This window comes from Furipterus horrens, unplaced genomic scaffold (genome assembly GCF_987537825.1).
Source record: "Furipterus horrens unplaced genomic scaffold, mFurHor1.1.pri manual_scaffold_6, whole genome shotgun sequence".
NCBI lineage: Eukaryota > Metazoa > Chordata > Mammalia > Chiroptera > Furipteridae > Furipterus > Furipterus horrens.
Genome location: NW_028327176.1, coordinates 9,452,461 through 9,476,301, shown reverse-complemented (window position 1 = coordinate 9,476,301; position 23,841 = coordinate 9,452,461). Strand labels below are relative to the sequence as shown.

The following is a 23,841-nucleotide window of genomic DNA, read 5'->3' as shown; positions in this document are numbered from 1 at the left end:
AATGATATTTTGTAGTGTGCATTGGATTTTATATACTTTTGTTAAAAAATGGTGGGGGGGGTAATCTGAAGATGTGGGCTTAGCTTGGAGTAAGGAGGTGAGGTTGAGGCACTAACCCCTGGGTGGTGGCTCAAGCCATGGGGTCTCCTGTTTATGCAGTCTGGGAATGAGGCTCCAGCTTATTCCTGATTTGCAGTCTCTTGGGTAGTAGCAATGTGCCGTGCAAGTATAATGCATAGTTCTCCCAGACTGGATATCATCAAGTTCAGGCCCCATTATACCTATTATTCACATAATTGGTTCTAAGACCTTGAAATCAGTAGCTAGATGGACTCCTTTGGTCTAAATATTGTTCAGGGCAGTACCTTGAGGGATTTTTTAATTAGGGACTTTAAAAAGTAAGTATAAGGATTTGTTTGGTTTATATTGAATATCTGACAAAGGACTTTTTGATTATAATCACTTTATTCTCTCAGTCTTTGAGTACATGAAGATCTGTTATGAAACAATACTTTCAAAATTCTTAAGGTGGTATACCCACAGTAACAATTTTATAATGGTTCCCCAGCTGAAAAATTGTGGAGGTGATGATTGTAAATAAGATAGATGAAGGAATAATGACTAATATTGACTTTACTGTGTTGGTTTTTCTATCTTCGTTAGTTTCCAATTGCCGCTATAACAGATTATCATTAATGTAGTGGCTGAAAACAGCACAAATCTATTCTCTTACAGTTCTAGAGGTCAGAAGTATAAACTGGGTCAGCAGGACTGTGTTCCAATGGAAGCCCCAGAGAAGACACCATCTCTTTGACTTTGCTGGCTGGTAGAGGCTGCCTGCATTCCTTGGTTTGTGGTCGCACATCACCTGAACATTTGCTGCTGTCATCACATTGCCCCCTTCTACACCCTTGTTATTACCTTGGGCCAACCGAGATAACCCAAGAAAATCTTCTCATTATACAATCATTAACTTAATTACAAAGTCAAGCCTCTTGCTATTTAAGGGACATTAGTCTCACATAATATTAGTTGCAAATGTTTATATAGTCTGTTTTGCTGTAACATGTTTCTTTGAATAAGAAAAATGGTTTCAGAAATAATGGTGATTTTTAACTGAACATTTTATGGTTTTTAAAAAGGGGCAACTTTGTTCTCAAGTAAAGAGAAAGCCTCTGTGATATATGAAGACCTTAATTAAAAAGATGAAAGTTCCCCAGAAGGCTTTATTTTAGAGCAAAATGTGACTGATATGAGGGCTGTAAGTACCAGTACACTCTCTTTTGTTTTAAGCTATTTGCTGAACTGTAAGGTAAAATAGCCAACCTGCAAATAGATTGCTCCTCATGTTAAAAAAAAAAAATTAATAACTGATGAAGAGGGTTTACACCTTGGATCATACATTTTATTTTAATGAAACTCTGTTAGGTCTTTGTTAGATGCAAATGCCTTTCAAGACCTATGTCTCAAAAGCAGAAATTAAATAAATTAAATTAAAAATTAAATTAAACATGGAAAGGATGGAATGTTTTGACACCAGCAGCAAATATCAGTGGCAATTTAATGACTCTGTTGTTTGTATTACTAATTATTACTGTTTCTGTCAGTGCTCTGGTTAAAATTTCATGTGTTTTAAGTGGTCTTCCCTTAACCTTATTTTCCTGCTGCTTTTAATGTATGGTTTTATAAAATGTGAGGTTTATCAGGAACATATATATGACATTATAACAGAAATTCCTTCATTTGAATTTCAAAGCTTCACAGCAATAGACAGATACCATCTCAGCAACAATGGCTCATTTTGTTTTTCCTGAAAAACCTCATCAGAGGAAGATACTAGCCCTAAGCAGAATGGGAGAGCTTTGGGGAAATTTGGGTAGGATTTGGAAAAATTTTAGTGTAGATAGCATTTGAGCTAATTATAAGAAATGAATAGACATTCAGAAAGAGGGTCAAACATTCAACAAATATTTGTTCATGAATTTCGTAGGAAGCCTAAGTTTGATTGTCTTCTTGTCACCAAGTAGCTCAGATGCTGGCCTTGTTTGTTGAATTCTATTTAGGTCTTGTTGAAAGGGAACACTGGAGATCTCCAGGATGACAGCAGTTCTGTTTCCTTGGGGAAATTACGCTCCAGGATTCTGACTAGGCCAGTGTCTCCCCATCCCCACTTGGCTCTCTGGCACTCACCTGCTAGATGATCAGAATTGATTCAGAAAAGCCACCTTCAGCACAAGTTAGGTAGATCATTTAGGTTGTCTGAATGAGACAATCCCTGGTAAAGAATTTAGACTCTATTTGTGTAGGAACAGTTTCCTTTTGCGAGTTGTTTATTCCGAGAGAGAGACAGAGAGAGAGAGACAGAGAGAGAGAGAGAGAGAGACAGAGAGAGAGAGAGAGAGAGAGAGAGAGAGAGAGAGAGAGAGAGAGAGAGAGAGAGAGAGAGAGAGACTCAGACTTTGTTTGGAACCCCTGGGATTTATTCGGGGTGAGGTCAACATGAAGGCCATTTTTTGCCGAGGGAGCTCAGCAGGCCTGGGCATGGGAAGTGATGCCAGGCACACAGACCCCGGCACCTTAGGTGGGAGCAGGCATTTATACACCTCCTCCTGTCTGCCTTAGTTTTGAAAAGAGGAGCTAAGAGAGCGAAAGGAAGTGAACTTTTGCTATGCGAGAGACAAGTCAGACAATGTGAGTTTTAATTGAAATCATATCCCCAGCATTTTACTTTTCAAAAGTTGTTAGCGTGATCGAGGTTGCATTTTCTTGTGACTACTATTATTACAGTCACGCTGACTACTCTGGGCAGGGGCTGAAGGTTACATGTGGGCTGGAAACGCGGGGCTGCGTGGGAGGGGTTGGCGGACTGAGCCCCAGCCTCAGAATGCTGCCCGGGAGCCAGCCTCTGGCCGCCTGGTGTCTGGCTGTGCGATCCCTGGCTCTGGACCGCAATCTGTCCTCTCCAGCACGTCGTGGTGATGCTGCCGTCTGTCTCTTCTCTTCGGGCTCAGACCTCTTGGTCCATTATGGGGGCTGCACTGCGCTGGGTGGCTTGTGGGTCACACAGACAACTCCGCTTTGAGCCCTTCTCTGCCAAAGCGGGAGGACCCTCAGGGCGCTGCAGGGTTTCCTTCGTAGGAGGGCTGTAGTTTAACTAGGCCCCCGGCCGTTGCGATGCATCTGAATGTCCTGGGGACTCTCCCTGAAGTGCAGCTCCTGACTCAGTGGGTTTAGTTTGGGGCTTCACATTCTGCCGTTTTCACAGGCTCCCAGGTGATGCCAGTGCCGTTGGTCCAGGGACCACCTTTTGCTTAGCAAGGACCCAGGACATAGCTGCAAACCAAGTTCGATGCGTCCTCTCAGCTGTAGAAATTTTTAGAAAGAAAACCCACGGAGATTAAACTCCCAGGGGCCCCATTTGCTGAGCGTCTGGGCGGCTGGCGCCGTGCGGCACAAAACCCGAAGGAGGTGAGAAGCGTCCCGCCACGTCCTGCCCTGGGAAGACGGGGCTCACACCCATGCAGCTAGCCGCCTACGCCTCGTTGCTCATCGCTGCCGCAGTGCCGGCGAGGGGTGCACACCCCAAGTGCTCCGGTGGGGAAAGCAGCGGGCTGTCCGGGGTGTTTGGGGAGCCCAGGTTCGAAGTGAGGCTTAGTTCAAAGGCGACGGGGTTAACGCAAAGGAGGCCGTGGAAAGGTCAACGCTCTTTTCTGCGTTCTTCCCCGGGACACTCAGTGCTCACGTCCTGGTACTAATGTTTCCAGTGTTTTTTGTTTGTTTTTTGCTTTGCAGACCAGTAACGCGGAAGAGGGAAAGGACCGCTCCCAAGTACTTGGATGTGCGCTTAGCCGAGCGCGGCGCCTCATGGGAAATGACCCTTCACCCAGGAATGAATTCCGCCAACCTTCCGGTCGGCCCGCGCATTTCCGGTGGCGGAGTCTCCAGCGATCCTGCTGAACAGGAAGGAGGGGCACGTCTCTACCCTCCAAGAGCGCAGGTGGGTGGAAATTAAATAACATGGCCGCTCCGGTTGTAAAGCCATTTATTTCCTGTGAAAAGGCACTCGACTACGGGAGTTGCGCTAGGCAGCCATAGGATTTCTTTAATGCACGTTCAGGGGAAAAAAGTAATTCTCAGTCAGGGCTCCGATCGATTTGGGTTGTTCTGACAAACTCTCAAAAAGAGCTCTTGGAGATGATTATCTAACCACTGTGCTGTGCACCTGAAACTAATACAAAATAACATTGAATGTAAACTGTAATGGGAAAAAAATAAAAAAAAACAACAATGAAAAAATAAACATGCTTCCTGCTCTAATCTTACGGGGGGAAAAAGACAGCTCTCCGGTCTTTGTTTCATTAGAGGTAGGTGTGTCGGAGGCAGGTGTCCCTATGCCTCCCCGCGCAGCACTATTTTAGGCTTCAGCTCAGGGTCTTCAGGAAAACCAGGCCTCCGTGGTTTCTGAATATCTCAATCACGGAGAAGCTTTGCAGTGAGGTAGAATGAGGAGGTGGGATGGGATTATTTTCTCATTTCAGGCATCCTTGTGGCCACGGGGCATCCTGGGGATGATCCCCGGAGAAGCCACCTCTGACATGCTGCGAAGCACCGGGGATCAGCATTAGCTGTTGGTCTCGTTGAATGCTTGTGGGTCGGGGAGGAGTCTGCCTTCGCTGTCGCCGGGAGAAAAAGAATCCGGTTTTGTCATACCTTTTTTTTTTTTTTTTTGGTAAATATTTTAGTACTAAAATGACTTTGAATACAATTACTAAAGTTCAGAATGTTTAATGGGCTCTGTGGCAGTCAGGCTAACATGCCTGTCACTTTGTCTCTCTAATGTGCACCAAACATTCCTGCCCGGAGTGAGAAGCGTGAATGTTATTTTTTCTGCTTGGATCTTGGCAGGTGTGTAACGTGACTCCTGATAGCAGGACAGCCGATTACATTCGTCTATAAAACCATTTCTAAGGCTCTTGGCACCCAAACTGTTATTGCATGTCTGCAGGTGTTTAGTAATTGGATTAATGCAGAGCCGAAGGAATGTCTGCTCCCCGGCTCTGAGGAACATTGAGGAAAGACAAATTCATTTCGGAGAGTGACCTGGAATGCACGATGACAGGCCTGCGCTCACACATGAAGCCAGATCTAAGCCTGCACATTTAAAATGAACTGCTGTGAGCAATCACCTTCCCTAGGAAAGTTTATCCAAAGCTAAACACAATAACAATGGCCTTGTGAGTCAGGCGGGAAGGAGCTTCAGCCTGGGTTTTGATCCTCTTCCAAAAGCAACTCAGACAACTTGAGCTTAAGCCTTCCTATCATGCAGCTCATGAACCCTACAATCCTAGGTGTTTAATAATAATAATTTTTAAAAAGCCTTGGTAAACAGAAGAGGATGATAAGCCTCCCAGTGGAAGTGCAGAGACCACAATAGTATCCTGGATAAGCACACTCTTGTCAATTAATTCCTACCTTGGTTGTAAAGATGCAGCCCTCACTGTGACAAAGCCGTCCTAGGTCATGCTCATAAAATGATGAGCAGTGCTCACACCCCACTGCAGCTATGACCAGTGCATAGAAGTGACTGGCTGCTCTTGAAGTCATTTTGTCATTCCGGCTAATTGAAACTTATGAAAGCATCTGGGAGCAAGAAGCCAAACTCTCAGGGGCTTCCATCTGAGTAGATAAAACCTAATGGTTTGGCTTTACAAACCTAACCTCTTTCTCAGCTTTACAACTCAGAAGGGAGGCGGACCATTTGGAGAGAGTCCAAAGAGAAGGAAGATAATGGTGAAAAGGCAAGTTTTGTGAAGAAAGGCAAAAGAATTGATACTGCTTAGTTTAAATCCTAGAGGGGTAACTTGTCGTTCACAAGTATTATTGCAGTAGGCAGTGAGAACAGAATGGGGAGGGGGTAGGACAAGAAGCCAGTCGTAGTTTGCAGGGCATGAGTTTGAAGGACTTGTAAGGTCGAGGAAATAAGAAATCCGTGTGTGAGAAAGGAGTATGGCCCAAATGGCTACTCATTCATTCAACGAAATTTGCCGATCATGACTATGCGCTAGTCCTGAATGGGTGGGGACTGTGAAATGACTGAGATATAGTTTCAGTTTCCTGCGAGTTACAGTCTAGGAAGCAGGGGCATGTAATTATAACACTCTGGATTTTGTAACAAGGATGGTTGTAGACTTCATGGGAGCATTCCGGTGGCCTGGGGTAGGAGCAGGACAAGTGTGTCTGGGCAGGTGTGACTCCCCTTTGGAGGACACCAGGCCTTGTGTAGGTTGACAGGGTTCACGTTGACATGCCAGTTGACTTTGCATCTCTCAGTTGGAAAGAAGCTATTTTGGGGATTGAGGATGCTGTTATGATTGCATGCTTGGTTGATTGGGGTTGTAGGTGAGTGGAGAGCAGAAGCCTGGAGAGTAGTTGTGGTCACCTTGACATGAGGTTCATCCAAGATCCAGAGGAAAGGGACATGTCGGGGAAGGCAGAGTATGGATGGAGAGGAAAGTAAGAGGGGCCTGCAAATAGAAAACACGTGAACATCAACAACAACACAACTTTCAAATAGGAGGTGGCAGTCTGGACAGGTTGGGCAGCAGGGCCTGTTTGAGGCAGAGTGCTCAGAGCCTTCATCATTCAGGTGACAGTGTGGTGGGCAGGTGGGACTGCCCAAGAGAAGGTCAGGAGAAGACAAAGGGGCAGAGAGCTTGGGTGGGGGCAGCGGTACAACCCAGGCATAGGAGGAGGGCATTCTGCATGAATCGCTGCAGGAAGGGTCAGGGCAGGGGTGAGTAGTGGGGAGTGGTGCTTAGTAGGTCAGAGGATAACACTCAGGACAGTGTTTCACATTTTTCCAGGGATAATCAAGAGGAAAACAAGAATCCAGGAGGACGAATGAGCCCCCCCCAAAAAACCAAAACACTTCCTTTTAAATCTGCATTAAAATGTTGGAAATGAAATTATGAAACTGCTGCCTGAGAAACTAACTGAATGACCATTTGTAAAGTCTAGTATCACATAAAACCATATGGTTAAACCAGAAAAGATTCTTGCAGACCGTAAGCCCAACCCCATTAGTTTATACTGAGGAAACTGAGAGGGAACAGGACTAATCCCCAATCACACAAAGACTGGACAGACCTGGAACCACCCAGGGTCCTGGAAGGTATGGGATGGGATACACAAGGAGGTGAGAGGGAAGGAGAAGTAACTTCAGTTTGCTCATTTACTCTTCTGAAATTATTCAGTCAACCAGAAAGTCTCAACTAAGTGCCAGCTAAGTGTGAGGCATTGTGAGAGATTGAAGTGTTTGATTGAGAACTTACAATTTTATTGGGAGTGACAAGAAATCTCTGGCAAAGAGAATATTGAGTTCCTTGGGTGTCCATATAATGGAGAAACCACTGTGGTAGGCATGGCCCAGGAAAGTGTTGAAGAGGAGCTTGGACAATATAAAGCTGTGTGTGTGTGTGTGTGTGTGTGTGTGTGTGTGTGTGTGTGTGTAAGAGGAGGACAGAAGAGAGGGGAGTCCACAGGCACTGGAGGCTACTTATTTGGTAAATCATGGTACAACTCTATTTGTGATGCTTGAAAATGCATGATTGATTTTGATATTATAAACTGATGTTTCCTCTGCAAACACTTAGGGCCATGGAAAGCAGAGTAGAGTTACACAATTTCCTTCAGCTGAAGTGGCAGAAAATCTGAGTTTCTCCTTTCCTAGTATCACTAATTTTCAGTTGGTCTCATCAGGGAACTGAGGTGTCTTAAGGAGATATTTATATTTAAGCCAGTGGTAATGCTGTTGCCAGGTAATATCTGGAGATCCTTTCAGCTCTGAGGCCAGACTTATTTTGTGAGGGGAGTCAGGGTGCCCACAGATGGTTGGCAGGATCCTCTGGGCCAGGAAGGAAAAGGGCCCTCATCACACTCCCTCTGCTCTTCGTCAGCTCCTTCCGTCAGCTCCTTCTGTCAGCTCTGCCTTGCCCTGGAAGCCCCCAAGTGCAGAGTCACTCTGCACTCAGAATCTTCTCTTGTTTACAAGATATTTGGGCACAGATGGAATTATTTGCATCACAGGCCAATTTCTTCCCCTCTTTTAAACATTTTATCACATGAAGCAGCATGCTGAAAGATCTCAATGCTACTGAAGATTGCATAACCAAAGTATGTAGCTTTGTCTGCTTTGGGAATTCTGTCCAAAGACCTTTCTGTATGTAGTCCGTGTTCTTTCACCGCCCTTAGTGTCCCTACCCCATACATCGGAGCAGCCAGGCAGCTTCATCTTTCTCAGGCCAGCGTTGGTCTTGACAAACACTCTCTGGCAGAACAACTGTCCCCAGTCCTTCCTGGGAGCCCTTTGCCAGTGAAATCTCACTGACCTGACAATCTCTGAATTGTTGAAAGTAACAGAAGGCAAGGAAGCCATTTCTATACCCAGACTAGACTAATAAATGTTTAGTACAGGGCCTTATGGGATATGTTTTTAATAAGGAGTTTCAATTGGATCACAATTAACATTACTTACATATACAATCAATACAAAAAATTCATTAAATCAGACAGAAATTCTACTTTATCATCCTGTTTGCTTTGCTGATATTATTTAATCAAAACCCTTTTTCTTCAGAGATGTGGCATAGGTAAATTTTAATCCAGACATTCAATTATCCAAATCACTGACATTTTCCTGTTCTCAGAAAAACGCTCCAGGAACACAGGCTGCTTGTTCCTCCCCTGCCTTGGCTGGCAGAGCACGGCAGGGTAAAAATATAGAAAACTGGCAAAACTCCATTTTCAATCCATGTTACAAACTGGGATCAATCTTGCTTCTCTTTCTCCCTAAAATAGAAAAAAGAAATAAAAGAAGCCCTTCTTTATGTAAAATTGGATCTTAATATTCTCCAAAGGGGTGGAAGCCCCTGGATTGCAGATGAAAAGTGCCCAGTTTTCTCTGAGAATAATTGGGGACAGGAAAGCGGAGGTGAATGGGCTCCTCTGTAACTGCAAGAACTTCTGCCCAGTGACCTCCAAGAGGACAGAGAGAAGCACCTGGGGGTCAGGGATCTGAGTCAGCAAGGAGCAGGCAGACATGGCAGGCAAAGAGGGTTGGGAATGGAAGCTTGAGCTGAATGTCTTTTACTCACGTCCTGCCTGGCGTGGGACTCCGCAAGGCTGCCTGCTTTCCTTCCATCTCCTCCTAATGGTAGGAACAAGTCGAAAGATGAAGCACTAGGGTAGGAAGGGACTGAAGAGCTCTCTGCTCAGACGTGTTTGTTGATGGATTTATTCATTCATCGTTCAGAAAGTATTAAGTATTCACTGTGCATCAAGCCCATGGCCAAGGCTGGGGGTACAGAGATGAGTGGTGCACAGCTGCTTCTGCATCCATCTTTTGTAAGGAATTGGGAACATCAATATCTTATTATGATGGAAATTGTCGTCGTCGGCAGCCGTCCGTCTCGAGAGACGATGGTGTAGCTTCTTAAGAGTCTATCTGCACCTCCGAGAATGGCTGTGCAGTCCGACTCGGGAGTGACACGGTATCTGTCTCCTCCCGTGTTGAATCGACATCTTGCGATGACGCTGAAGCTACAGAGCCTGGGCAGGGTAATATGGAGGGTCTGCTGTTGCCCATGCAGCAGACCCTCCCTCTCTTCACAGCTGAAGGGTCCAAGGGAAAGACGGAGTCAATACAGCTTGGCTTCAGGTGCGCCGCAGGAGTTGCCGGTGTTGACTACAACGTCAAACCGCCTTAGGGACTCCGGCACCGGATTTTCTGTCGGGGTTTACTCCCTTAGCCTTTCCCCTGAAGAGGTATGCCGCAAGGCAGCGGAGGTTTTTTGGAGTCAGAGTTTTCCTTCTCTGATGTGCCCTGACTGGAAGATCGAACCAGCGACACTTAGCTCGCAGGCCGACGCTCAATCCACTGAGCTAAACCAGCCAGGGCTAATGATGGAAATTGTATACTCTGCATAAGAGAAGTGAACTGAGGTAGAGGGCAGGGCTCAGGGTGAGACAAGCAAGCACTGATGGCTCAGAATTTATGCAGGCATCACTGTCAGGCTGGCGCTACTGTGGGGGCTGCCTGGGTGACAGACTGTACACAGCATTTAAGCTCTGAAGTTGTTGCCCATCTATGAAACAAGGACATGCCTGCATCATAGAGTTGTTGGAAACTTAGTCGTATAACCTTTGTAAAAGGACAGTATAATCTATAAGTGACATATAAATACATGTTGGTTTTAACAATAGTAGTAATAATTGTTTATGATGTTTTTCATAAATCACGAGGACAATAATAAACACAGCCAAAACATGCTTTGTGGTAAGTGCAACACATTATATTGGGAAATGCAATAGAGAAACCTAAGGATCTAGCTCTGCACTTCGTAAGGAGCAGTTAAGAGGATACAGTACTTAAGTGGGGAAAGATTTTGAGTGATAGACACAGACTTGAATTTTCATTCCAGGTCTGTCGCCTACAAATGGTTAGCCTCTAAAGTCTCAGAGTCCTTTTTTGTAAAAAGAGAATAAGAACCTTCTCATAGGGTTGTCACTGAGGGTTAAGTGAGATAGTATGTGCCACACTCATCATGGCAGAGGCCCTTAGAGAGCACTTCATGGGTGTGCGCTGCCACCTGTGTGGGGGCAGCGACAAAAGCCCTCCGTGCCGCAGACCAGGATGTGTCCGGAGAGACTGTGCCCCCCCAGTTCCCGTAGCTGAGCTCACGCCGCACAGCTCTCCGTCACCAGGGTGTTTACCCTGCCGGCCTGGCTTCAGGAACGACTTCTGTTAAACGTTGTTCCCTCTTTCTTAAGTTCTTCCAGGACGGGAGACGTCATGGAAGTACCCAGAACTGAAGAGCTGAACTTCTTCTTTAAGGATAGAAACTAGAAACTACATTAATGGAATTAGGTTTTCATGTGTTACTGTTTTATTGATTTTTGTATGTATCTTAAGTGTTATTTTAAATTGGGCCTTTCAGTAATTATTCTGAAAAGCATCGAGAGTCGTGTATCATCTTGACCGACTCCTGGCTGCCACAGGCCAGCTCTGTGCTTCATCCCTTGAGACCAGGGACGGCCCTTGTAACTATTGTGAAGCTGAAAGTGAAAAAAGAAAGACATACTTTGCTGCTTTTCTCTTGCTTCTCTCGCTTCTCTTCCCGGAAGCTTGAGGCTTGAGCAGGGCTGGCCTGGGCCCCGTGGTGCAGAGCATGGCTGGTGCACAGAGGGGGCAAAGCCACACGGGGTCCTCAGAGCTGGGCTTGGAAAAGACGTGTTGTCTTAGCCCCACTAGGACCAGGCCGGGGACTAAGGGAAGGGTCACATCCCAGGTTCCACAGGGGTCAGACAGAACACCCGTAGGGGCAGGGAAAGGCATACGGCTCAGGGGAGGCTCTGAGCCCACCTTTCAGGGAGTCAGTGTTGAAGACCCAGTGGCACCGTCAGAACTGAAGGGGACAGACACAGCATGGAGCGCCCGGCCTTAACAAGCTTCCGGCTGGGGTGAGGGCAGCAGCAGCATCACACACAGGGGCGGGGACCTCACTTCTGCGGCTCAGGGCTGCTTCTCGGCATGCGGAGCTTCCTAGGTGAAGATGGTTCTGCAGGGTATTTGCAACATCTTGGTGGTTCCGTTTCCGGGTAAAGAGGATACAGATGTTTTTTCCTCAGAGGAATGATGATTGTTCACAGAGTTCAGGAACCCCAGGTTTAATTAGTCTTCATTTTTAATGGAGATTTCCGAGACATGCAAGCCTGTGGTGACCACTGAAGTGAAGGACTAGCTGGCCGAGAAGGGCCCTGTCGCTCGTGCCGCCGCTTCTTACCGGGACCCCAGCTCCCTTCCCCATCTCTGTCTTGGTTCACGGGTAGGGCCCCCAAAGTGTGTTCTAGCCCATGCCAGGACTTAGACAGGTACCCCTCTTGCCCGGGGGGAGAGTTCACGCCCCCCCCCCCCCCCACTTTCCATAAGACCTTGGGCAGGTCAAATACCTCAGATACTTCCATGCTGAAAGTTATGCAGGAAATGCAATTTACTTTCCTTGCTCCCCTCTGTCGCTCTGGAGACCTGTGGAACCCTGGTGAAGGGCACAGGGAGACGAAAGCTGGAGGCCCAGGACTTGCAGTGGAAACTGGCAAGCAGGGCTGATCCTCCCCTTTCCTCGCTTGCCTTCCCTAATTGCAAAGCCCTGGAGTGAGGGCTGCTTGATTCCTAAGGTACTTCCCATGATTCCCTTTGACTCTTAATTGCTGTCTTGCTTGTTGATACCCAGCAAATTCTGATACAGTAATTTTTTTCTCATATGTTTAAACTAAATCATAACTTAAGGCAATTGTCATTATAAGCTCTGGTGGAGTTAGACATAATACATGAAGTTATACATACAAGATGTTTACTTCTGTGTTATTTATGACATCAAAAAATGATGGCACTGAACCAGTGATCAGCAGGAACTGGGAGTAAATTGTGATTCATATCCACAGTGGCACCTTAGCCACTAACTCCTTACTGTGGAAGGATATATGCTGAGCGGGGAAGGTTTCTTGCAATATCACTAAGGGAAAAGGCAGGTTACAGCGCAGCATTTATTTTTGTTTTTAAAAAACATATTCATAGTTTTAAAAAAGACTTGGGTAAGCGAAATGTGCACTATGCCCAGGTGACTGCTGTTTTCCTCTCTGTGCTTCTGCATTTTTCCCAGTCTTTCTGTAATGAGCATGTATTACTTTTGCAATCAGAAAAAAATTGTTGAATAAATGTCATCTATTAAAAATACGAAGCCAGATCCTGCCCTCCAGCACTCCGCCCAGGACATCCATGAGGTACGCTGTGAGCACCCCCAGCCTCATATGGGAGCTCTGACCAAACAGCTGGTTAGAGACCACGCTCTAAGTCCCTCTCCTGAGGACCCTGGGACTGGGCCAGAGGGATCTGGGCTGCTAGACAATTTGAGTGTCCCCTTGCCAGGGGACATGTAGTTACTATTCCCTGTAAGGCCAGGGACCTGATCTGATCTCATACACCAGACCTATTCCTCCTGAAGAAAATGCCTCCCCCACCAGAGTTCTGCCTCCTGGAGGGATGTCCCTTGTTTCTTACAGGCTGAGGGGTTCTCGTGCTGCGGGATGTGGTGACTGTCAGCTTTGACCTTTCCAGGGGCTCCCTGGGGACCTCATGCAGGAGGTTCCTGGCAGGCTGTGGCGTGCTGGTGTTTGTCTGAATTTGCTGCGTTTTTATGAATAACTGGCAGGTAATCCTTTCGGAAGTAGGTAGGATTTAAATGACACGTCAAAGACCACATGCCCAGGGTGAGCCACTGGCCATACTCGTCTCTCTCTGTCCTGCCGTGCTCAGGATGTTAAAGGCATTGTTTAGACAGCCCCAGTGTTGTCACCAGCAGGCTGAGTGAGTTTGAAGAGCAGCTGGGTTTCAGCCTTTAGGAATACTGTCATTTCACAAGGAGATGACAAATGCTACTCTTCTAGGTGAGCTTTCTTGCCTGCTGCCATCACCTGGCAGACGCCCGGCCCGAGGAGCACTGCCTCAGACATGGGTCACCTTTGTCGTCAGTCTAGGGGTGGGGATGGGTGGGCGTCCTGCTCGCTGTGCCATGACAGGAAGGACAGTCTGGGATGTCCCAAAGCCCAGCTGCAGTTGCTCCTCTGGACATGTGGCCCGGACTTTGAGAAGCGCCTTGGCGAGCACTGGGGGGGGAAACGGTCAGACCTCCACTGTGTTTGCCTTTCTTTCTCCATCTTTGAAATGAAAAATAAAGCCACCTGTCAAAGCTGGTGATGTGCTCAGACCTGTAACCCACACAGATTCAGGAAGACTTCAAAGTGGAAACTCCTCGGCTCTGATTACATTTCGTCGCAGATGGTGAATTTATGCCCCGAGCCTCCACCTTTGCTCTGACTTCTGTTCCCTGAGCTGGTGAGGAGAATATACAGTGGTGTTATTTGCAGGCTAATGAGGTAAATGCCGCTTATTCTCACTTCACAGATTCTGGATTTCAGCAGAGGTGCACTGAGACTTAGCTTCTTTATGGATGCTGGGCTCTGAAAAACATTTGCCTGTTAGAGGATAAACCAGCCTTTGAGACTGGAACTTTCCTACCAGGGTATCTGTCAACTTTACTTTGACCACTAACAATGGGGGTAAAACATAGTATATAACCCCTAGGCTGGTTGTGAGCAATAATTGAGTTACTAAGCACTAAGAATACTGCCTGAGACTAATCATTATGTGTGTGTGAGCTGCTGTTTCCCTGAGGAAACAGAGAGGGAGGTGAATATACATGCAGACAATTTATTCAATGACGCTATACACATCGCCTAGAGTAAGCTCCTCTGGTAACCATTCAAGGCTTGCCATGGTCTGGCCCCGGCTTAGCAAAAGGTGACAGCCATATGTCCCATGCTTCTCTTCCTTGACTATTTCCCTCTGGAAAGGACTGGCATGCCACCTCTTCAGAGAAGATCTACCCACTCTTTGTTTTCTCTGTTATCTATGAAATTTTATGATGCGTGTTTTCTGGGCCATAAAGTTTGGTCCTTGGATTGGACTGACTACAAAGGTGGTGTATTTTTGACTTATCCTGTGAGGCTTGCTTTACTGCTACCCACATGGCTTCTCTGTTGTGCACATGTGTCAACCACTGGTTTGTGTTCACGGTTTCAGCTAGGAAGCACTTATTAAGGAAAGAATAGCCTTGGCTTGGAAGAGATGCTGAGTTCATTCTGGGGTGTCTCTCCAGGACTTCGGATAGTGCCTTCCAGGCGAGTAGAGCACTGACCAGGTGACTGAAATAGTAGGCCTGGGGAGAGCTGGAGAGCTTCCCCTCCTTGCCTGGGGAGAGTCTGCTGTTTCATATGGATAGAACGCTCATTTGCTTTCCAGATTGGGGGCAGCTGACTCAGTAGGAGAGCATAATTCGCCATGGTCCAAGGGTGCTGCATTGTCTTTTGCTTGGTGAGCTGTGAGGCTCAGGCAGAGATCATGTGTCTGCATTTTCTCAGGGCACAGGGCTGCTGGGTGCAGTACTCAAGATCAGCTGCCTTTTGCTCATGGCCTGGTCCCTCTTCTGGAAGAGAAAGGATCCAGATGGAGTCTGCTGTGATCTTGAGTGGGCCACCATGACCAGTTGGCTGCCGGTTCAAAAGCATCGCTAGAGAGCATTCCCGGGAGGTGTGAGATAATTCCTCAATTCAGTGTCCTGAATGGACTTCAGGACTCCTTTTCCACCCTCCTTGTTATCCTCTTTCCATGTGGCACTCCCTGTGCAGATGAGAAGCTTGTAGACTACTTATTTTGACAATTGCCATTACCACTGGCCTTCCAGCCGAAACAGACCATCAAGCAGACATTCCCAGAGTATGGGCTCTGTCCATGATCATGGGGAAACAGAGAAATAGTTCCTATCCTTAAAGATCTCCCAGTCCTGTTTCATCAGGTGGATGGACAGAGGGAGAATTGCCAGGAGTTCAGAGTTATTGCAGTGGGTGGATGCATGGAGCAGGGGCTGGAGGGCTGTGTCCTAGAAAGGCTGCTTTGTGCTGTCCCAGCCAGGGCTGGTTTTCTTGCTCATGGAAACTAGCCACAGTCAGGACCACGGCTGAAGGTCCCATCCAGACACTAATCTTCATCAGAGATAGAACATCTTCTCCTTTAGGGACTGTTGCTGATATTAACCTCACCCTTTGCTCAGATTTCAGAGGGTTTTGGAGAGGCCCTGGGTCTCTAAATAGAACCCAAGCCTGGTGTTAATTTCTCAGATCCATTCTCTGGCAACATGACCTCACTCCTCAGCCTGTCCAGCAGCACAGATCACCTGGTTAATTCAAGTTTCAAATGCTCCTGACTTTCTTTCTCCTGGACTCCCCACCTTCTTATGCCCGACTTGCATAAAATCCTCACAGCCCGCGCATTTGGTCTCAGCCTTTCCCTGACTCTCAGGAGCCGTGTGGAAACTGCCCCTTACGCCCCACATCTGTCTCTGGTGTCACAGTGTGTGTCATAGTCCATCGGTGTAAAACACTGCTGAAAGCTTCAACGCGCATATCAGAACTCTCTCACGGATTATAAGCCCTTTGGAGCGTAGATCCCCTCCCAAAGATTTTGTTGTCTCTCCCAAATCAGCCCAGGGTAGTGGGTTACAGATGGCAGCTACTCAATATATTTCTGTTTCCTAATACTTTTCTACCTTATATTTTTAAATCTATCAATGGCTACTACTTGACCATATTGTTCTTTCAGTTAAAACACGCTTCTCATACACTTGCACACATGACAATTATAACCGCTCTTATTTGTTGAATACCAACTATGTGCCCGGCTATAGGTGACTTACACTCATTGTTTTATTTTAGTCCCTGTGATAACTTTGCAGAGAAAGTATCGTCATATTAGAGATGAGGAAACGGGTGGCCGCTGTAACAGTCCGGGTGGAAAAAGGGTCTAAGTGCTAACTCTTTCTTCAGTAATGATCTCTGTCCCTTGTCCGATTCAGACGCCTCAGCCAGGGAAGCAGCGGATGTGAACGGAGGGGCTGGGGTGGGAGAGTGCAGACACCTGAGGTTTGATGACTCCCCGGAACTGGAGAATTATCTTTTCTTCTTTGGCGTTGGTAAGCTGTGGCCAAAACTTACATCAGATAAAGTGATGACACAAAGAAGGTCATTTGGACTTTTTTTTTTACTGTCATGTGACTCAGGTACTCAGTATGGATTCAACACAGCTGTGTTTTTAATAATCTAAGCCAGATTAAAGGAATCCGTGTTTGAAATGTGTGTTTTATTTAACAATGTGTTACTTGTAGCACTTCAGACACACGTGGGCTTCTAAGTTTCTGTTGAGGAGGCTGTGTGAATGTTCAGTGAGCTACAGTTTTCACGAGATTTGTCTCCTCCAGGTTTATAAAAATATAAGCTTTAGTTGCTCCCATGTCCCTCAAATAAATGAACACTAATCAACTCACACAGTTCAGTTCATTTAATTTTTAAAATAGCTCCATGCTATTTTACTTTAAAAATCTTAAGAGATTTCCTGAATAGATCATTACTACCAAGTTGGTACTGACTTGTGGAGGCAATAAAACAAATAAAGTCATTAAAAATAATTTGAACAAAAGGAGTAACTTGATATTATACCATCTACATTTGGTTAAAATGACATTTTAAAGTTCTCTTTCATCTTACCAAACAGATTCTAAAAGGAAAAAAAATGTGATTAATAAATTATCCTCCATAAATCTTATGATAACTATTATAGTCTTTGGAGAATTATGAATCCACATCTGGAAAAAGTATTTTATATGCTACTGCCTGTAAAACAGCATGCCATGCATTTTACAAGTGCACGTTAGTAAGTAAAAATACGGTACGTTTTTTGTGTTCATCATTTTCCCTTCCAAAAGAAGTGTAAGCCCAGTTTATTTTATAATAAAGAGCACTAATAAAGTTTATATGACGCTTGTTTTCCTCCCTTACTTTGGTGCTGATGCGGTTTTACTGGGTTATTTAGAATGAGCTTTGTATCAGAACGCGAGGAAGCCTTCACTGCGTTCCGCACTGGTCTGTCCCCTAGAATCACTGCGTGGGCAGAAGCCAGCTGGTCCAAGGGGGTGGCAGAAACATCGCAGGAGTAAGCTGCAGCCATAGAAGCCACACACTTCACTTAAAAAAAAACTTTTTTTGGCTCTTGAATTTGATTCCTTTTGTGCGATTTTCAATGCACAGGTCTCGTGAGTTAGGGATTCAGAATGCAAGATTGGCTCGTTTTTGGAATTAGAAATTTGATTAAACTTAAACATTTGTTATATAAAATGAGCAAAGTACTTTGAGAGCCAGCAATGTCCCTTGGAAATAGAAAATGTTTTTTTGTTTCCAGGCAGCTGTTTGCAATAAGAAGTGGCTGCTGAGTGAAAGGGAAGGACGCCATTAAGGGAAGGTAACCCCTCCAGCATTTTATGGAGCTCCCAGTCATGTGAGCACCATCAGTGATAAATATCACAAGAGAGGTTGCAGTGTGCCTGGTTTTATTTTCGTGTAGATCTTGAATACACTTTAATTTCAGCTACAGAATATATTTAATGACCATGGAAAAGCATAGTCAATGTGCAGAGGGAAAAAAAGAGATAGTAGAGCTTATTTTTATTAGAATAACCTACAATAACCCATAACAATAACACCTGTGAACCAAATTTTCTATTGTTTGGATTTTGGAAAAGCAACAGGCCTGATTCTACTGGGTTTTCAGTCTCCAGAGAGTTCTAATGCATTTATCTTCTGGACCTTGTTTCCAAGCACTGAGTGACCAGATTAAGGACTTGCTATGCTCTTGGAATGGTGAGGACAGTGACGTTCACTGAGGGCCCGTCCCTTACCTCACAGATGAGCAGTGTGAAGAGCAGGGTGCGGAAGGACCTTCTCCAAGGGCCAGTCACCAACACGAACAAGACTAGGACTCATGTTTCCTGATGGAGGTCTCCCAACTCCTAACTACTTAAGTAGAGTGACAAGGTTTGAAAGTATTTCTCACTTAAAATGGGGTCAGCTTGGCATGTGACAAGTGGGGTTTCCGTTCCTTTATTTGACTCATCAAAAAAGTCTAGTGTCATTTATTTAACAGAGGTAGTTGGTGTATAACTTGTCATGTCGTGAGAACACCATGTAACCATTGTGAAGTAGGTAAGCCAAGGTAATTTTGGCGCACTCAGGCCATGTGAAGAAGTTCTGTTGTTCTAGGTTTCTAGCTTATTTCTGCCAATAATTAGATGTGTGAACTTGCATGATTCTCACAACAGCTTTGCACTTAAAATCTCTTCAGCTTTAAAATAAGATCAGAAAAGGTGATTGCAAAGCTCCCTTTTAGGTAAAAGTATATGTCAAGAAATTGTTTCAAGACTGGTTTCAGGGCTCTGTTGAGTGACAAGATTTTCTAATATCTGTTCCACTTTCTAACCAACGCCTAAAGATTCGTGACGGTATCAGTTGGGCATTCCCATGTGATAAGCCATCCCCAAACTTGGAGGCTTTAAAGTAACAGCCATTTATTTTCCTCTTCACTCCGTGGGCTGGTGATTTGGGCTTGGTTCACTCATATGTATGCTGGATGATTCTGATTCTGGGGTTTACTTGGCTGTTGGTTGTTGGGGTGACGGGGACAATTGAGCACAAGGTTTCTGTCCTCATGCAGGCTGGCCTGGGCTCGTTCACGTGGTGGTTGCAGATTCCAAGAAACAGGAGAAGAGATCAAGGTCTCTTGAGGCCTAGACTTGGAACTGGCACAGCATTATTCCCATGGCATTGTATTGCCAAGTCATAAAACCAAGCCGATTCACAGGGGAGGAGAAACAGCTATTGCCCCTTCGTGGCAGGAGTTGCAAGGTCAGAGTGGTAACGGATGCAGAGATGAATGGAGAATGTAAACCATTTTTTGCAGTCTATCGTAGTGCATAAATCTTGTTATTTAAAACACTGTGGACCCCGTGAATCAGTGGCGCTAAAACTTGGATTTCAAGAACAAGTAAAAATTAAAATAGTGTGGGGAGTACACATAAACATTCAAAAATTGACAACTTTTTATTGTAATAGGTAAGAACACTTAAAACCAAGCACCAACCATACTCTGCCCATTATTCTTTAGGCACATATAAGGGATGATTTACCACCAAAATGTACTGGAAGAATATATGATAATTTCAAAGTAAAGGACTGGCGATCTTACGCTGATATTTATATGCCTAATCTATTGTCCTGGTTTTGTTTGTTTGTTTCATATCTGACTGGTGAAAACTTCATCAAGAGGTGTAAATGCCCCATGTGGAGCTGTCCTTGAAGCTACACCTTTTTTATTCATAATTTTCATTTAACTGTTTTTTAGGAGCCATTATTAAGACTAGATTCCTTGCAGCACTGCTCCTTGGTTTCACATTGGAGTTACAAAAGTTTCAATATAGTAGAAATCACAAGGCTTGAAAAAAAACTAAGACATAATGATTTTTTCAGCAAGTCCATTTACATCATGGCCTGTCACCAACTTTTTCCCAGGCTAAATCTGAGTGGTTTCTGAGAGAGAGAGAGAGAGAGAGAGAGAGAGAGAGAGAGAGAGAGAGAGAGAGAGAGAGAGAAAGAAAGAAATGAACCAATTGTCACGCTGCAGATGGTCAGCATGGGGCCTTGTTGCACCGGTGACTCAGCATGGTGCCTTCCACCACACTGACTTGTAGGACTGGGTGCCGCACCTGGCAGTCCCTCTCTGTTCTTCACCCCGTGATATGCCGTGTTAGTGCACCACTCAGAGAAAGCGTCCAAAGCAATGGAGAGTTCATCCTTTCTGTAGCCATCTTAGTGTTTTCTTAGCATCCCGAAAGATAGAGTTCTTGCCAAAAAACTAATCTCAAACTTTGCTGGAGCTATGGAAGCCACCTCCACAGCATTCTTAATTTTGTCAGTGTCCATGAACCCTTGTCAGTCCTCCATTTGTTCCTGCATCTTCATAGGAAGAACTGAGTGTGTGCTCTACATGTGCCATTTCATTCGGAATCTGGTGTCCAGGCTTGTTATTTAAAGTGATGGCTAATGCTGTTTTCTTGTAATCACAGTTAACCTGGAAAAAGGAAGTAACAGTAAACCAATAGATAAACCTGAGAAAAACGAAGGGAAGGAGAATGTTATGAATAACAGTGATAGCATTAACTTAACAGTAACAAAATGAACGTTCCCATTAAAAAAATATTTTATTTATTTTTAGTAAGAGTGGAAGGGAGGGAGAAAGAGAAGGAGAGAAACATCCATGTATGAGAGACACATTGGTTGATTGCCTCTCACATGCCCGCAACTGGAGACCTGGCCTGCAACCCAGGCATGTGCCCCGACCAGGAATCGAACTGGCAACATTTTGGGTTGCAGACTAGCGCTCAATCCACTGAGCCACACCAGCCAGGGTGAACTTTCCCATATTATACTGATAATTTTTTTGAGATAATTTTAAAAGCCTGTGTTTGGGGATGTGAAAATTTATCCCTTCTCTCTCTATTGAATTTATTTATTGTGGATTACAGCAGCCATATATGCCTGACCCTTCATTTGGAGTTTAAGGCTTTCTTTGGCAAGCATACCTTAGCATCATTTAATTTTTTTCTTTACTCAGAAAGATAAATACCTTTGTGATGAGGTGGCTTGCAAATCTCTTACCGTACAGAAAACCAACCTTAACTACTATTCTCTTTACAATGAAACTGCCCTCCATGGAATAGAAGAAAGGCAATAAGGAGAAAAAAAAAATGCCTCCCTGAAACAGAACCCAGAATCTAAAACCAGTCATTCTCTGAAGGGTTGAAATGTTTTTCTTGAAATTAAGTTAGACTTGTGTTTCTACCATTTTGGCTTTAGAACTAGAAGTTTAATAAGGATGGCCATTTCTCTCTCTGTTTCTAGATGGTCCAGAAAATCTGGATGCTTCCCAAGCAAATGACCCATGTTCCTGAGCAGCAATTCTCTAATGAAATAGATGCATTTCTTCAGATGACACAAATGAGGGCTTGTTCAGACCAAACTCACACATCTCCTGAGTTTAAATAACACGACTAATACAACTTTGGAGACAGCTGTGAAAGCATTTACATGTATGAGATAACTGACAACTTATGAAATACATATCCAGACTTGGGGGTAGAATTTGCTAGGAAGCAGAAACAAGAAAGACCCCTGTAGGGAGGAACAGCTTGGCAAAGGTATGAGTGATGTGGAGTTCCAGTTAAGAGTTCTCAAGGCTGTGCTGAGCGTTCCTGTGGAAAAACAGAGAAGGCAGGTTGGGTGGGTGGAGTAGGCAGCTTCTGACATGGCTCCGAATGGTCTCCAGTTCTTGGCGGTAGTACCCTTGTGTAGTTCCTTCTCCTTGAAGGTAGGCTGGACCTGATGACTTGCTTTTAACAAATAGAATAAGGCAAAAATAATGGATCTCACATACACAATCAGGTCATAAAAGACTGACGGACTTTTTCTATCCTTCTCTCCGTGGCTCTTCTTATGCACTTGGTCTAAGGAAGCAAGCAGCCCTGTCATGGCCTTCCCAATGAGAGGGCCATGTGGCTAGGAGCTGAGGGCTACCTCTGGCCAACAGCCAATGAAAACCTGAATTGTTCATCTCAACAGTGCACACGTACCTGAATTCTACTGACAGCCATGTAAATGGGCTTGGAAACAGATCCTTCCCCATGCAGGCCTTCAGATGAGACTGGTCTTGGCAGATGCCTTGATTACAGCCCATTAGGGACTCTGAAACAGAAGACCCTAGTTCTGCAGTGACCAGATTTATGACCCACAGGAAATGTGAGAGAGTAGATGTTTTAAACTTCAGAGTCTGGGCATAACTTGTTATGCAGCAGTGGATGTAGTATTAGAGTTCTCCAGAGAACTCTGGAGAGAGAGAAGAGAGGGGAGAGGAGAGAGAGATTAATGGAGGGATTGAGATTATAAAGAATTGGTTCATGTGATTAGGGAGGCTGATGGGTCCAAATGCAGTGTGGGCCAGCAGAAGGATATCCAGGAGAATTGATGATGCAGATTAAGTCCAAAGTATGTCTTCTGGAAAATTCTCTCTTGCTCGGGGAGGCTGATCTGTTTGTTCAGGCCTTCAAATGATTGGGTCAGTCCCACCTGAAATATGGTGGGTACTCTGACTCACAGTTCACTGTTTAAATGATAGTCTCACCCCAAAACACCCTCCAAGTTGACACATAGCAGGAGCTATTACAGATGTGGAGTCACATCTTAGAGTTACCTTTCAGAGTATTCTGGGTACGAAAGAGCATGTTTAAGTTCTTCAGCAGGGTGTAGTATGAAAACAGCAGCACTTTGGTAAGTTGAGTCTGAGAGTGTTGAGCGATAGTTCTAATGTTAGCTATATCTCAGCTATTAGGCTGTGGTCAGTGATTTAGAGCCCTTGGGAACAGATAATACACGTAGCTTTAACCAGCAGTTAGAAAGCAAATACCCATGTGATTCCCAGCTACGTTGGAAAAGAGGGTGGTACTAACATCCCAGGAATCCCTGTGTGGGCCCACCTCATATCCTCCATGAGTTTTTATTATATATTCCATAACCAAAGACATTTGGAAAATATTAACTAAACATAATTATGAATATCGGTGGAACATAGAATGTGTACTGACTGCTCTAGGTTTATTAAGATTTTCCTTCTCAACTATAGTAATTCTGTTAAGAACAAGGGTCTGTCTCATGCTCTACTTGGGGACTCATAGCGTTAAGCACAGGAATGATCACCTCATATGTGCCATGGTGGTACCTGCTTTTGACTGACAGCTGGGGAGTGGGGGCATGCTTAAAGCTCTGCTGGGTTTTGTCAGGAGGTAAGATGTTTTGGTGAGAAAATACATGCACTATTGAGTAGACAGCCTAGGCTGAATCTTATATAGACAGAGTTGAAATGGTTGGGACTCTGAGTCTTCCATAACTGTTTTAAGATAACAACTCATTTTCCATTTTAAAAAGTTCAGTATCTACAGTAGGTATGTGACTACATTATTAAAGTTAACACATCTATACCAGAGTTTACTCTCTTTTCACTAGTTGTATGTATGTGCGTGTGTGTAGAGACAGAGAGGGAGAGGGAGAGGGAGGGGGGGAGAGAGAGAGAGAGAGAGAGAGAGAGAGAGAGAGAGAGAGAGAGAGAGAGAGAGAGAGAGAGAGAGAGAGAGAAATATATTTTTGAAGGCACATAAGTATAGTAGAAGTCCACTGTCTTGCCTACAGTATTTTACCAGGTGATGAAACTTCTCAGCTATATGGAAAGTATGTTCTGAA

The 23,841-nt window shown here is 44.9% G+C and overlaps 1 long non-coding RNA gene across 1 annotated transcript in view; it reads left to right on the top strand.

The window, feature by feature from the left end:
• LOC150005647 (uncharacterized) overlaps positions 1-3,849 on the top strand; it is an 80,713-nt gene extending 76,864 nt beyond the window's left edge. Inside the window, exon 5 of the long non-coding RNA XR_016511693.1 lies at positions 3,793-3,849. This is a non-coding gene — a long non-coding RNA (uncharacterized LOC150005647). The remainder of the gene's footprint in view (positions 1-3,792) is intronic.
• Positions 3,850-23,841: the final 19,992 nt, after the last annotated feature.